Source organism: Hordeum vulgare, chromosome 5H (genome assembly GCF_904849725.1).
Source record: "Hordeum vulgare subsp. vulgare chromosome 5H, MorexV3_pseudomolecules_assembly, whole genome shotgun sequence".
Lineage (NCBI taxonomy): Eukaryota > Viridiplantae > Streptophyta > Magnoliopsida > Poales > Poaceae > Hordeum > Hordeum vulgare.
This window is the reverse complement of record NC_058522.1, coordinates 66,324,451-66,339,603: the sequence shown is the minus strand read 5'-3', so window position 1 is coordinate 66,339,603 and position 15,153 is coordinate 66,324,451.

The following is a 15,153-nucleotide window of genomic DNA, read 5'->3' as shown; positions in this document are numbered from 1 at the left end:
AAATGTGCGGGACCGGGACCTGTCGATGTAGAGTGGCTTGAGTGTCAAGGAGGGCTCCTGAGCAGCATGCCTCAGGGGCCTTGCTGGTCACAAAGCCACTCGGCCGCCTAGGTGTCGATCACGTCGGCACCCAAGGTGTTGGGGCTTTGCCTCGAGAGGAACAACCTTGGTAACGGGTTGCGCTTTACGCGGCAGGGAAATGTGCGGGACCGGGACCTACATACATAGAGTCTATAGAAGGGACCGGCGCAAACCCATGAGCTAAGTACCCCGCAGGCCCAGACGGGGGGCATCTGGTTTCGCATCAAACTAACAAAGAATTAAAAACACTCGTACTAACGAAAGGATGCAGTGCCTAAGGACTCAGGTGTGGCGAGGAACGAGACCATCGACCAAGCGTGAAGTGGCACGAGCGACGCCTCGAGAGGATGTGACCTACTGAGGGCCCTGGCCGCCATTGCCCCCGAGCAACGGCTCGGTCAGCGACGGGCCCTATGCAAGGAAGCCGAGCCACAACGAATACCAGCAAGCAAGCCATCAATTCAAGAACGGAAGGAAAAAGGGAGAACGGCGAAGGTAATGTACAAAAGTCTAACGCCCGACAGAGTAGAGTTCATGGTCCAACATTACACGGGCAGGAAAGCAGAAGCTGGGGAACGCTTAGGGGGATAGGCCGCTGACACCGCCCTTGGCGCCTGCACGCTCTGCGTCGGAGCCCTCCTCCTCGCTAGAGACGGGCACTCGAACGTACCGCTCCACCAGGGAGTCCACGCGCGGGCGCACTTTGTCCTGGAGAAGACACCGGGACTCAGCGGGCACCGGCTCGACGACGAGCTGGAGACCAAGCTGCGGGGCGAGGCGGCGCAGGTTGGAGAAGACAAGCGTCAAGGCAAAGCCCAGAAGCTCGCGCGCATCGGATGCGTTGTCCTCCTCCACGTGGGAGATGCCGGCCTAAAGCGTCTCCACCACCTTCTGAAAGAAGGCGAGGTAGCCCCCGTTGCTTCTCACGTTTGGCAGCGCCGGGGCGTCCCCCACGAATCGGCGCGTCGCGTTAGCCGCCCGGCCGGCGATGCCCGCGAACAGCTTGCAACACTGATGTATACATACGCTTTTATTATTGTAGACTATGTTGGGCCTCCAAGTGCAGAGGTTTGTAGGACAGCAACAATTTCCCTCAAGTGGATGACCTAAGGTTTATCGAACTCATGGAAGTAGAGGTTGAAGATGGTCTCTCTCAAGCAACCCTGCAATTAAGATACAAGAAGTCTCTTGTGTCCCCAACACACCTAATACAATTGTCAGTTGTATAGGTGCACTAGTTCGGCGAAGAGATGTTCAAAGACAAGTGATATGGATGGTAAAACAAGGTATTGTAAATCTGAAATAAAAATAGCAGCAAGGTAGCAAGTGACAAAAGTGAGCATAAACGGAGTAACAATGGTGAGAAACAAGGCCTAGGCTTCATACTTTCACTAGTGGCAACTCCCAACAACATTAACATAGTCTAATCACATGATATTTCCACTAAAACATGAAATGGTGACATACTCGGAGGTCATTCCTTTGTGATCAAGAGAGGACGAGAATTATGTAGGGCTACAAAAGCACACTGATACGTCTCCAACGTATCTATAATTTTCAATGGTTTCATGCTATTATCTTGTCAAACTTTGGATGTTTTGTATGCCTTTTATATATTTTTTGCGACTAACTTATTAACTCAGTGCCAAGTGCCAGTTCCTGTTTTTTCCATGTTTTTGACCCCTTTCAGAGGAGGATTTTAAACGGAGTCTAAACGAAATGAAACTGCCAAAAGGATTTTTTCCGAAACAGAAAAAGATCGGGAAGCCAGAGAATCAGGGCACGGGGCCTGCAGGGACCCCACAAGCCCCCTAGCCGCAGCCAGGGGGTCTGCGCCTACCAGGCTTGTTGGCTCCCTGGGCCACCTCTGCCCTAGGAATTTCGCCTATAAATTCCCTAAAATCCCAGAAAAATCAGGACATCATCGTAAGTACTTTTCCGCTGCCACAAGCTTGTCTCCGCAAGATCCCATCTGGGGCACGTTCTGGTGCCATGCCGGAGGGGGGATTCGGATACGGAGGGCTTCTTCATCAACACCATGACCTCTCCGATGATGCGTGAGTAGTTCACCATAGACCTACGGGTCCATAGCTAGTAGCTAGATGGCTTCTTCTCTCTCTTGGATCTTCAATACAAAGTTCTCCATGATCTTCATGGAGATCTATCCGATGTAATCTTCTTTTGTGGTGTGTGTCACACCCTGTTTTTCACCCCAAGTTTTCTGTGTTGCAAAAATCAGAGCTTGTTAAAACTTTTTCAAATAATGTTGTGAGTCCAATGACAGCCATTGTTTGAGTGTATGCTTGCTTGTTTGATGACTCCAACCCATGAAAAACTTATTATTTTACTCTCTTCAAAAACCCTTTTTCCTTTATATCAAGATCACCTTCATCATGTTGGGATACACTACTAGCTCATGAAGCCAAGTGGCACTTCCAACCAAAGTTGCTGATCTGATCCAAATATTATTTTCATTCATTAAAAACATTAATTGGTGATTTAAAATATTATTTTCCTATTTTATATCTATGTCTATTTCTAAGGCCAGTAATGATATTTCCACAAGGAAAATTACTTTCCTGCCTTAGAAAATTCTGAGTAAATTCATGGAAGCTCAGAAGGACATATATTTTCCATATATAAGATTTTCAACCCTATTTTATATTAATATTATTTGAGTAAAACCATGAAAACCATTTATGTCTGTTTTAGCTTTTTGAGATGTTTCCAAAGGAAATTATCTCAGTAAATTCCCATAAAATTACAGGAGCCCTCCCAAACCATATTAAGTGCTCACCTAAAATATCACCTTGATCCAAGGTGGGGAAGTGCACTTAGACAGCCCAAAACCCTCTCTATCCAGAGTAGAGTTGGAACAACTCTACATTGCAAAGTTTCTCCAATAGAGCTGAAACTTTGCAGAGGTGTTTAACACCTCAAAGGAGGACTCCACTCCAAAAATGGGATTTGTGAGGCTCTGTTTGGCCACACTTCCTTTGTAAAGGACAGTACTGGTCATTTAGAGACATTTTCAAGTTTGCAAAGCCAAACTTGTTCAATGGAGCTTAGATTTGGTGGAACCCCATGTTTTTACCCCAAGACCAAACCTGTTAAGTTTCATTTACAATGGTGGGGTGGAAGCACCCCAAGTCACTGTCGAACACCTACTGACAGGAAGGTAAAAACCTTCCTAGCCACTGTTTTACCCAATGTCAAGGCCCCAAACTTGGTGGGTTAGAGCACCAGAACACCCTGAACACCCAGTCAATCAGCCCCTCCCCAACTCCAAGCACAAGTGACAAGAACTCCAATTTGAGCTGCAGGGCAGTACTGGCAACACTAGTGTTCCTTGCTCTCTTGACCAGCTCGAGCTCCCACTAAACCACAACGTCTAGGCACACTCCCAGCAACACTCAAGACATGGAGGATACGTCCCAAGTGCCCCAAAGCGAGCCAGTATGCCGTGGCATGCCAAAACTGCGCTCTGGGTGCGCTGCAGAGAGCCACCCGCAAGGGGCCGACGCTCCGGCCGGTCCCAGCCTCCCCAGTTATGTCCAAGCACTCCCCCGACAACCATTCAGTGCAAAGCTACCCCAGGGACCCTCTCTCCCTCACGCAAGAGCTCACGCGATGCGTACCCGTGCACGCCCGACGCGGCCGAGCATGCACGGTCACTGCAGCTCGTCCCCACTCGCTTTCCCTCTGCGGCCGTTGCACCAGGAGGCCCTAAACCACGTCCCGAACCCGTGGTTTCGCGGCCAGCACCTCACTGTGCTTTCACGCGTGCCACGGTGAGTCACCAGCGCGCCCGAGTCGGGTCACCGTCGTTGGCCTATAAATAGGTCCCCCCGGCACTCCAGCACCCTCCAAGCAGCTTAAGCACAACCAGTAGACACTCCCTAGCCGCCCAATTGAGCTCGCGGAGCCCCGGTGCTCGAGATCGACCAAGGCCCCTCTGCCTCGGAGCTTCGGTCGATCTCCGGCTACACGTCGGCTCCTGCGCTGCCCGACCTCCCATTACACTCCCCTCGACACCAGGAACGTTTCCCCTAACTCTCCCGAGCAAATCCATACCCCTAGCCCCTAGTTCCACACGAACCCGAAACCCTTCCGCCACGAGCACCACGTCGCCGGCGACCCAGACCACCTCCAGTGACGTCCCGACCACGAGCAGGTAGGCGGAGGCACGAGGAACCCGTTCCCGTTCCTAGTTAGGCCTGAGGACAACGGCAGCCTCGCCGGCGTCCATCTCCAACTCTCTGGCTGGAGGTAGGAGAAGGACCCGACAGGTGGAGCCCACCTGTCGGTGTCCTAGGGCAGCCAGCGCGCGCAGCCGCTCACGCTGACCCCAGGGGCCCGTAGGTCAGGTTTGAACCTGGCCCGCGCACGCCTGGTGGACAGGCCTGCTGGCTGGGCCGGCTGGATCTGTTTCCCCTGGCCTTTTTCTTTTCTTTTAATCCAGTAACTAAATGATTTTTATAAAAAGATTTAGCGAGTAGAAAAATATAATTCTTCCACCAGTATTTTTCTAAAAATGAGTAGTATTTGATTCTATAATAGTTGACATTTATCAAAAACAGAAACTATTTTGGTATAATAAAATGATATTAAAAAGCACTTGTTTGCTTCTGTTTTCTTTTAAATAAATATGCTTAGCTAATAAAACAATAGGAAACATTTTTCAAAATAATATCCTCAATTTATCCAAGCCTTGCAACATTTTTAAAAGCACTTTGTGATCTGTTTTAGTGAGAGCTAGTATTTATTTATTCCTTTCTCGAAGGTAGAGTTACCGAGTGACGGAGGATCCGGAGCGGAAGACCTCGAAGACCCCGGATACCTAGCTGACCAAGGCAAGCAGACCTTTTGCCATGACTGAAGTAAATAAAATGATGCATGCTAGAATAGCAAGTATTTTTCCGTTGCATGTGATTACGATGCCGGTTCATCATTGATGTGATGGTACCGAAGGCTTCTTCGAAGCACTTACATTGATAGTAGTGATATTCACATGGCTCCTCGGAGCACAAACATGATGAGCTGACCCTACCATCTACGAGGATCATGCTAGTGTCATGTTGACTAGTAAAGTACAATCACTGCATTGAGCTTGACCCTACCCCGTGAGGGTCATGTCATATCATGCTGACAAGTAATAATAGAGCATTTTATCATGAGCATGATGATGAGCTAAATAAAGAGTTTATGAAAACCCCGTCGGGTGCCACTAATGCCCGAGGGTGATGAGGAGTTGGTGATCACTTTTGGTGAAGTGATGCACCGGTGATTTTGGTGTGAGTATGGTTTCGGAAATGGATTAGATTTATGATGTGTCGACCGTCCCAACCTTACCAGTACGACCACGATACCCCTTTATGGGACGGGGCTTTGTTGATTACTCTGGTCGGTGCTAGCAAAGAGCCACATTACTAGTGGCGGGAGTGATAGGTGTCACTCTCGTGATGGGGTCGTGCCAGGTAGGACGACTATGTCATTATTATGAGTTCCAGGCACACCATTGGTCCCTGCATGGTTGATACAGTCCAGAGTCGGTGCTCGTAAGACGTACAACATGTGGGCTGGGTACCAATCGAGTGGATCTCTTTGTCTAGTATCGTCAGGGGAAAGATGATGATCGGGTACTTACCTCGGGTATATGTGATATACCGCGAGTCGTGGATGACATGGAAGTTTCCCGTTTCTCGTGGGTCCAGCGTACTACCTCTGCAGAGTGTAAACAATTCGAATAGCCGTGTCCACGGTCAAGGACAGTTGGGTGCTGCTGCTTAAACTACGTCCTGAGTTTTCGCATAAACCAAGTGTGTGTGCGTGGTGTTAAAAAGGTGTTGTTATAATCATGATGATCACAATACTATGATCAAGTTCGGTGACTTGACATATAGGGTAAACCCGGATGGTTTAGCCCTCATTAATACATTGAGGTTATGACAAGTTCGATGACTTGGCATATAGGGTGAACCCGGTGTGTTCAACCCTTGACAGATATGTCAATATCTGTAACCTGTTCTTCAAAAGTAGTTCTTTAACTTGTTGCACATACTTGATCATACCACCACATTGCATTCCACTAAAGATAACTGTTACTGTTATTCCTTATCATATACATATCATGGGCTGTTTGCGAGTACATTCAAAGTACTCATTGGCTTGCCACTGGTTATGTTATTGACCAGACATGGAAGGACCGGAGTTTGGCGATGAGTACGCCGTCGGAGACGGACCTGCGATCTAGGACGCTTCCAAGTCAGAATGCCTGTCGGTGTAGGCTTAATGGCATGGGCACCGCTTAGCCCTTACGAGTTTCCGCTACTCGATGTATCCGTTTTATTTGGCTTTAGGCCTTGCTCTTGAACCCGACCTTCTGGTCATTTGATGTAATAATTCGGTACTTGGATGTAAGACTCTATTATTCAGTATCTGTGTTCAGTGAACATTGATCCTTGGGGTCACTGGGCACGGCGAACTCGACTTGCTAGTCGGGGTCCCCACAGAACTGGTATCAGAGCCATCCTGACTATAGGAAGCCTTAGGTAGCATGGACGCTAGCCGAGAATGTTAGAACGCCAGCCTTGCACAAGATTCTTGCACATACAACCTCCTGACTTATCTCCTATGCCTTGTAGATGGCTGCCGTACCTGAGACGCTTCTGGAGACCGGCTTTCCACTACTTCTGGTGGATTGTCTCGAGAAGTGCCATGTACGACGCACGCCCATCTTCCTCTACCACGAGCACTGGGTCAATGCCAACACCAAGGAATATCTTGTGGACGTGATAGTGAAGGCTAATGACTCCCCGTCTAGTTGGTTCTTCGAAGGACCACAGATGGGAGAGCTGATGTTGGCAGTGGAGACTGCTGCACGAGAGGCGCTCATGCAACTCCGCAGCATCCTCCCTGAGATGGCTAATGAGCCTATCACTCGTCATCTACCTTTCATTAAGGAAGGAGTGGATGGGAGCTGGACACTCACCCCAGCCACGGAGGATGGGATGCCACTGAGGTTTCAGACCTACTTCAGTCTCTCGTCAGACACCCTGACACACTTCCTGGTTAAGGAATCAGTCAAGCTTCGCCAGGAGCTGCACCTAGTCAAAGGCCTGCTCCACACTGAGAAGATGCAGAACCGCAAAGTAAAGAAGGCAGGCGCACCTGAAGGGAGGACAGCTGTTGCCACTAGGGGTGGTGTGTTACCCATCCAGGCAGTTCCTCTTAGGAGTCGCCGCCTGACGGCGGAAGAGTACACTGAGATCTTCGCCGCCTCGCCCAAGAGACGCCGAGACGTGCGGATTCTTTCTTCCACTCCTATAAAGGAAGAGGATGTTGATGAAGATGAGGATCCTGTTGAGTCCGCCTTTGAGACCGAGCAGTCCGCCGCATAGGTATTCGCATAGACGATTCGGATTGCCCCAAGTGTAGGGTATCCATGTATCCGTTTTTAATTTGCGTATGTGTGCTTGATGTAAGTCACCTATTGCTTGGGCAGCCTGTAAGTGACTACGACACCTAGTTGTCATGAATGCAATTTCCAGTTTGTCAAAAACTTTGGTTTTAAAGACTTGGCACATGCACGTATTGGACCCCCTCTTAATAGGAGCAAATCCTTGTACTCCCGAGCAAGGTGGCATTTTGACCTGTCTATTTCTATGACAGGATGGTGAACGCCACCCGCAATAGCACCTTCGGCAACCCCGGCGCCGGCTCCTCAGGGACGCCGCAGGGAACCGAAGGAGAAGCTCACGCTGGAGGTCACCACGAGCAGCCTAGAGACCTTCCGCCACCACCTCCTCCTGAGAACTTGATGATGGCTCAGTTCCTTCAAGCTCTTCGAGAGGAGCGTCAAGCGAGCAATGCCGCTATCCAGCAGCTGACCCAAGTCCTGGTGGACAACCCGCCGCGGAATGAGTATGGCGGTGGTCGCTCTACTCTTTCTGAGTTCATGCGGACTACGCCCCCCATATTCACGGAGTCGACTGAACCCCTGGACGCCGATGACTGGATTCGCACCATTGAAGACCTCCTTGCACTGGTCAAGTGCACCGATGATCATGAGAAGGTCCTTTATGCTTCTCACTGTCTTGGAGGCACCGCCAGGGCATGGTGGGATGGATTCCAGATCATGCGGGCAGGGCAAGTCATCACGTGGGAGATGTTCAAGGAAGGATTTCACGTGGCTCACATTCCGCCTGGACTGATGACCATTAAGAAGCAGGAATTCCGAGCCTTGAGGCAAGGCAGTGGAACTGTTAAGGAGTACCTGCAGAATTTTAATCTCTTGTCGAGGTACGCGCCTGAAGATGTTAACACTGAGGCCGCTAAGGTGGAACGCTTCATGGAAGGATTACAACAGTCCCTGCAATATCAGCTGGTGGTTTGCGACTGCCAGACTTTCACCGAGCTGGTTAACAAATCGCTTATGCTGGAAGACAAACGTCGTGCAATGGACGACACCCGCAAGCGCAAACTGATAGGCAGTGGAGGACCCGGTAACACAAGACCAAGACCGTGGCAGTCAGCACCTGCAAGACCCAACTTTCAGCAGCAACAGTATAAGTACCCGGTGTTCCGCCAGAATTATCAGCCTCAGCAGCAAGTCAAGCCAGTAGTCAAACCGCCGAACAACAGTGGAGTCAAGACCAACCCTCCGGGGCAAGTCACCTGCTTTGGGTGTGGTCAGACTGGGCACTATTCCAGGCAGTGCCCCAACAAGAAACCCGACGCACCGCGTCCCAATGCACCCAACCCCGGTCAAGGTGCACCAGGGAGGAACCAGGCCCCCCGCAACCAACAGTTCAATGGTAGGGGCCGAATCAATCACATCACTGCAGAAGAAGCACAGGAAGACCCGGACTGCATTCTGGGTACGTTCCTCGTCAACTCAACTCCAGCAACAGTGTTGTTTGATTGTGGTCCCTCGCATTCTTTTGTTACTCAAGGGTTTGCGGAAAAATGCGGTTTAAAACCCACTTTACTCCGCGGGCAGATAGCAATCCAAACCCCGGGAGCAGTATTAAGGACCAACCTAGGATGTAGAAGGGTCGAGATAGTTATCAATGGGACGAGTTTCTTGGCGGACCTCATTGTGCTTAAATCACAAGGTGTGGAAGTAATCCTCGGTATGGATTGGTTGGCCAAGCACCAGAGTCTTTTGTACTGTGCCAACAGGGCCATCACCATGATAAGCAACCAAGGGGTCAAGGTCAAGTTCGTCTCCGAGCCAGTATCGGCTCACGCACCTCGAGTCAACAGTCTCTCCGAGGTAGAGCTTGATCGAGTGCCTATAGTCTGTGAATACCCGGACGTCTTTACTGACGAGCTACCCGGAATGCCTCCTGACCGAGACATTGAGTTCATCATTGAGCTTATGCCCGGATCAAGGCCTATTTATAAAAAGCCTTACAGGATGGGTTCCGAGGAGTTGGCAGAGCTGAAGAAGCAGCTGGATGAGCAACTCAGGAAAGGGTTCATTCGTCCGAGTGCGTCACCTTGGGATCACCTGTTCTGTTTGTTTCAAAGATGGATGGTACCATTCGAGTCTGCGTCGACTACCGTTCCCTTAATGAAGTCACAATTAAGAACAAGTATCCACTCCCCAAGATCGAAGACCTGTTTGACCAGTTAAACGGGGCCAGGGTATTTTCCAAGATTGATCTCCGATCGGGATACTACCAGTTGAAGATCCGACCCGAAGATATACCCAAGACTGCATTCGTGACCCGGTACGGTGTATATGAATGCACGGTCATGCCCTTCGGTTTGACAAATGCCCCAGCCTAGTTCATGTACCTCATGAACAAGGTCTTCATGGAATATTTGGACAAGTTTGTCGTCGTGTTCATCGATGACATACTAATCTTCTCCAAGTCCGAAGAAGAGCATGAGCAACACCTGAGGCTAGTTCTGGGAAAGCTTCGAGAGCACCAACTTTACGCCAAATTCAGCAAGTGTCAGTTCTGGCTGAACGAAGTTGGATTTCTGGGTCATACCCTGACGGCATGCGGTTTAGCCGTGGATCAGTCCAAGATTTCTACAATGACCAACTGGGAATCACCCAAGGACGTGAAGGATGTCAGGAGTTTCCTCGGGCTCGCGGGATACTACCGCAAGTTTGTCGAAGGATTCTCCAGCATCGCTCGACCTATGACTCAGCTCTTGAAGAAAGGCCGGAAGTTCGAGTGGACACCGGCGTGTGAAGCAAGCTTCCAGGAGTTGAAGAAGAGGCTAACTACCGCCCCGGTATTGGCTACTCCGGACATCAACAAGGAATTCATGATATATTGTGATGCCTCGGGAACCGGGCTCGGTGTAGTCCTGATGCAAGATGGCAGGGTTGTGGCGTACTTGTCACGGCAACTGCGGCCGCATGAGGAGAACTACGCCACCCATGATCTCGAGCTAGCAGCTGTAGTGCATGCTCTGAAGACGTGGCGACATTACCTTCTGGGAAAGCGATGCGAGATATATACGGACCACAAGAGTCTGAAATATATCTTCACCCAGAGGGAGCTGAATATGAGACAGCGGAGATGGCTTGAGTTAATCAAGGATTACGACCTCAGCATTCAGTACCATCCCGGCAAGGCGAATGTGGTAGCCGATGCCTTGAGCCGGAAGGCAGGCTCCTTGAACGTCACGCTCAAGGAGAGGTTACCCGTCTTGTGTGAAGAGATGTAGGGCTTAGGACTTGAGATAGTTGAACCAGGGTAACTGGCCAACCTCGAAGTCAAGCCTACTCTGGCAGATGACATCAAGGAAGCCCAGAAGGGGCACAAGAGTATCGAAGGCCTCAAGAGGAAGGTGCGAGAAGGAAAAGCCCCAGGATTCTCGATTGATGAGCAAGGAGTATTGTGGTACGGGAAGCGCTTATGCGTACCCAACAAGGCCGAACTTAAGGACTTGATCCTGCAAGAGGCACATGACACACCATACACTATCCATCCAGGTGGTACGAAGATGTACCAAGACATCCGAGAACGATTCTGGTGGCATGGCATGAAGAGGGAAATTGGCTCCTATGTCGCTAAATGCGATGTATGTCAGCGAGTCAAGGCTGAACACCAGCGACCCGCTGGGTTGCTACAACCTTTTCAAGTGCCGGAATGGAAATGGGATATAGTCGGCATGGACTTCATCACCGGGTTGCCCCGGTCGAATAAGGGTCATAACTCCAGTTGGCTCATAGTTGATCATTTGACCAAGGTGGCCCATTTCATCCCCGTTAACACCACTTATGATGGCAGCCAGCTGGCCAGTCTGTACATTCATCGAGTGGTGAGTCTCCATGGAGTTGCCAAAGAGATCGTGTCCGACCGCGGCACGCAGTTCACCTCAAGATTCTGGAAGAAGTTTCAAGAAGCTCTCGGAACCAAACTCTCCTTCATTACGGCTTTCCACCCGCAAACGGGCGGACAGACCGAGAGGGTAAACCAGATACTTGAGGACAAGCTCCGCGCTTGTGTTTTGGCCCATGGTGCCAAGTGGGAAGACTGCCTACCTTTTGCTGAGTTCTCTTACGACAACAGCTACCAGTCCAGTCTTCAGATGGCCCCATTCGAAGCATTATATGGGCGGAAATGCCGCACCACACTCAAATGGTCCGAAACCGGTGAAGGACTAGTTTTCGGACCAGAAGCACTGCAGGAAGCAGGGGACAAGGTTCAGCTTTTCCGAGAGAACTTGGAGGCAGCTAAGTCAAGGCAGAAGAGCTATGCGGACCCTCGTCGCAGAAACGTGGAGTTTGTTCCCGGAGACCAGGTGTACTTGCGAGTCACGCCTCTCAAGGGGACCAAGCATTTCCACGTCAAGGGGAAGCTAGCTCCAAGGTTCATTGGACCCTTCAAGATCACGGCAAGGCGCGGGGAAGTAGCTTATCAGTTGGAGCTACCTCCTGAACTTTCAGGTGTGCACAACGTGTTCCACGTGTCACAGCTCCGGAAGTGTTTGCAAGTGCCGAACCATCCCGATCTTTACAAGGACATTGATCACCAAGCTATTGACCTTCAACCGGACCTTACCTACCGCGAGAGACCGATCCGCATTTTGGACGAAGCAGAGCGTTGCACCAGAAGCCGCACCATCAAGTTTTTCAAGGTTCAGTGGAGCAACCATACCGAAGCAGAAGCCACATGGGAATGTGAAGACTATCTCCGATCAGAATTTCCCGAGCTGTTTAACGCTTAGCTTAGGAATCTCGGGGACGAGATTCTTGTAAGGGGGATAGGTCTGTCACACCCTGTTTTTCACCCCAAGTTTTCTGTGTTGCAAAAATCAGAGCTTGTTAAAACTTTTTCAGATAATGTTGTGAGTGCAATGACAGCCATTGTTTGAGTGTATGCTTGCTTGTTTGATGACTCCAACCCATGAAAAACTTATTATTTTACTCTCTTCAAAAACCATTTTTCCTTTATATCAAGATCACCTTCATCATGTTGGGATACACTACTAGCTCATGAAGCCAAGTAACGCTTCCAACCAAAGTTGCTGATCTGATCCAAATATTATTTTCATTCATTAAAAACATTAATTGGTGATTTAAAATATTATTTTCCTATTTTATATCTATGTCTATTTCTAAGGCCAGTAATGATATTTCCACAAGGAAAATTACTTTCCTGCCTTAGAAAATTCTGAGTAAATTCATGGAAGCTCACAAGGACATATATTTTCCATATATAAGATTTTCAACCCTATTTTATATTAATATTATTTGAGTAAAACCCTGAAAACCATTTCTGTCTGTTTTAGCTTTTTGAGATGTTTCCAAAGGAAATTATCTCAGTAAATTCCCATAAAATTACAAGAGCCCTCCCAAACCATATTAAGTGCTCACCTAAAATCTCACCTTGATCCAAGGTGGGGAAGTGCACTTAGAGAGCCCAAAACCCTCTCTGTCCAGAGTAGAGTTGGAACAACTCTACATTGCAAAGTTTCTCCAATAGAGCTGAAACTTTGCAGAGGTGTTTAACACCTCATAGGAGGACTCCACTCCAAAAATGGGATTTGTGAGGCTCTGTTTGGCCACACTTCCTTTGTAAAGGACAGTACTGGTCATTTAGAGACATTTTCAAGTTTGCAAAGCCAAACTTGTTCAATGGAGCTCAGATTTGGTGGAACCCCATGTTTTTACCCCAAGACCAAACCTGTTAAGTTTCATTTACAGTGGTGGGGTGGAAGCACCCCAAGTCACTGTCGAACACCTACTGACAGGAAGGTAAGAACCTTCCTAGCCACTGTTTTACCCAATGTCAAGGCCCCAAACTTGGTGGGTTAGAGCACCAGAACACCCTGAACACCCAGTCAATCAGCCCCTCCCCAACTCCAAGCACAAGTGACAAGAACTCCAATTTGAGCTGCAGGGCAGTACTGGCAACACTAGTGTTCCTTGCTCCCTTGACCAGCTCGAGCTCCCACTAAACCACAACGTCTAGGCACACTCCCAGCAACACTCAGGACATGGAGGATATGTCCCAAGTGCCCCAAAGCGAGCCAGCATGCCGTGGCATGCCAAAACTGCGCTCTGGGTGCGCTGCAGAGAGCCACCCGCAAGGGGCCGATGCTCCGGCCGGTCCCAGCCTCCCCATTTATGTCCAAGCACTCCCCCGACAACCATTCAGTGCAAAGCTACCCCACGGACCCTCTCTGCCTCACGCAAGAGCTCAGGCGACGCGTGCCCGTGCGCGCCCGACGCGGCCGAGCATGCACGGTCGCTGCAGCTCGTCCCCACTCGATTTCCCTCTGCGGCCGTTGCACCAGGAGGCCCTAAACCACGTCCCGAACCCGTGGTTTCGCGGCCAGCACCTCACTATGCTTACACATGTGCCACGGTTAGTCACCGGCGCGCCCGAGTCGGGTCACTGTCGTTGGCCTATAAATAGGTCCCCCCCGGCACTCCAGCACCCTCCGAGCACCTTCAGCACAACTAGTAGACACTCCCTAGCCGCCCAATCGAGCTCGCAGAGCCCCGGTGCTCGAGATCGACCGAGGCCCCTCCGCCTCGGAGCTCCGGTCGATCTCCGGCTACACGTCGGCTCCTGCGCTGCCCGACCTCCCTACACTCCCCTCAACACCAGGAATGTTTCCCCTAACTCTCCCGAGCAAATCCATACCCCTAGCCCCTAGTTCCACATGAACCCGAAACCCTTCCGCCACGAGCACGTCGTCGCCGGCGACCCAGACCACCTCCGGTGACATCCCGACCACGAGCAGGTAGGCGGAGGCACGAGGAACCCGTTCCCGTTCCTAGTTAGGCCTGAGGTCAACGGCAGCCTCGCCGGCGTCCATCTCCACCTCTCTGGCTGGAGGAAGGAGAAGGACCCGACAGGTGGAGCCCACCTGTCGGTGTCCTGGGGCAGCCAGCGCACGCAGCCGCTGAAGATGACCCGAGGGGCCCGCAGGTCAGGTTTGAACCTGGCCCGCGCGCGCCTGGTGGCCAGGCCTGCTGGCTGGGCCGGCTGGATCTGTTTCCCGTGGCCTTTTTCTTTTGTTTCAATCCAGTAACTAAATGATTTTTATAAAAAGATTTAGCCAGTAGAAAAATATAATTCTTCCACCAGTATTTTTCTAAAAATGAGTAGTATTTGATTCTCTAATAGTTGACATTTATCAAAAACAGAAACTATTTTGGTATAATAAAATGATATTAAAAAGGACTTGTTTGCTTCTTATTGCTTTTAAATAAATATGCTTAGCTAATAAAACAATAGGAAACATTTTTCAAAATAATATCCTGAATTTATGCAAGCCTTGGAACATTTTTAAAAGCACTTTGTGATCTGTTTTAGTGAGAGCTAGTATTTATTTATTCCTTTCTCGACGGTAGAGTTACCGAGTGACGGAGGATCCGGAGCGGAAGACCTCGAAGACCCCGGATACCTAGCTGACCAAGGCAAGCAGACCTTTTCCCATGACTTAAGTAAATAAAATGATGCATGCTAGAATAGCAAGTATTTTTCCGTTGCATGTGATTACGATGCCGGTTCATCATTGATGTGATGGTACCGAAGGCTTCTTCGAAGCACTTGCATTGATAGTAGTGATATTCACATGGCTCCTCGG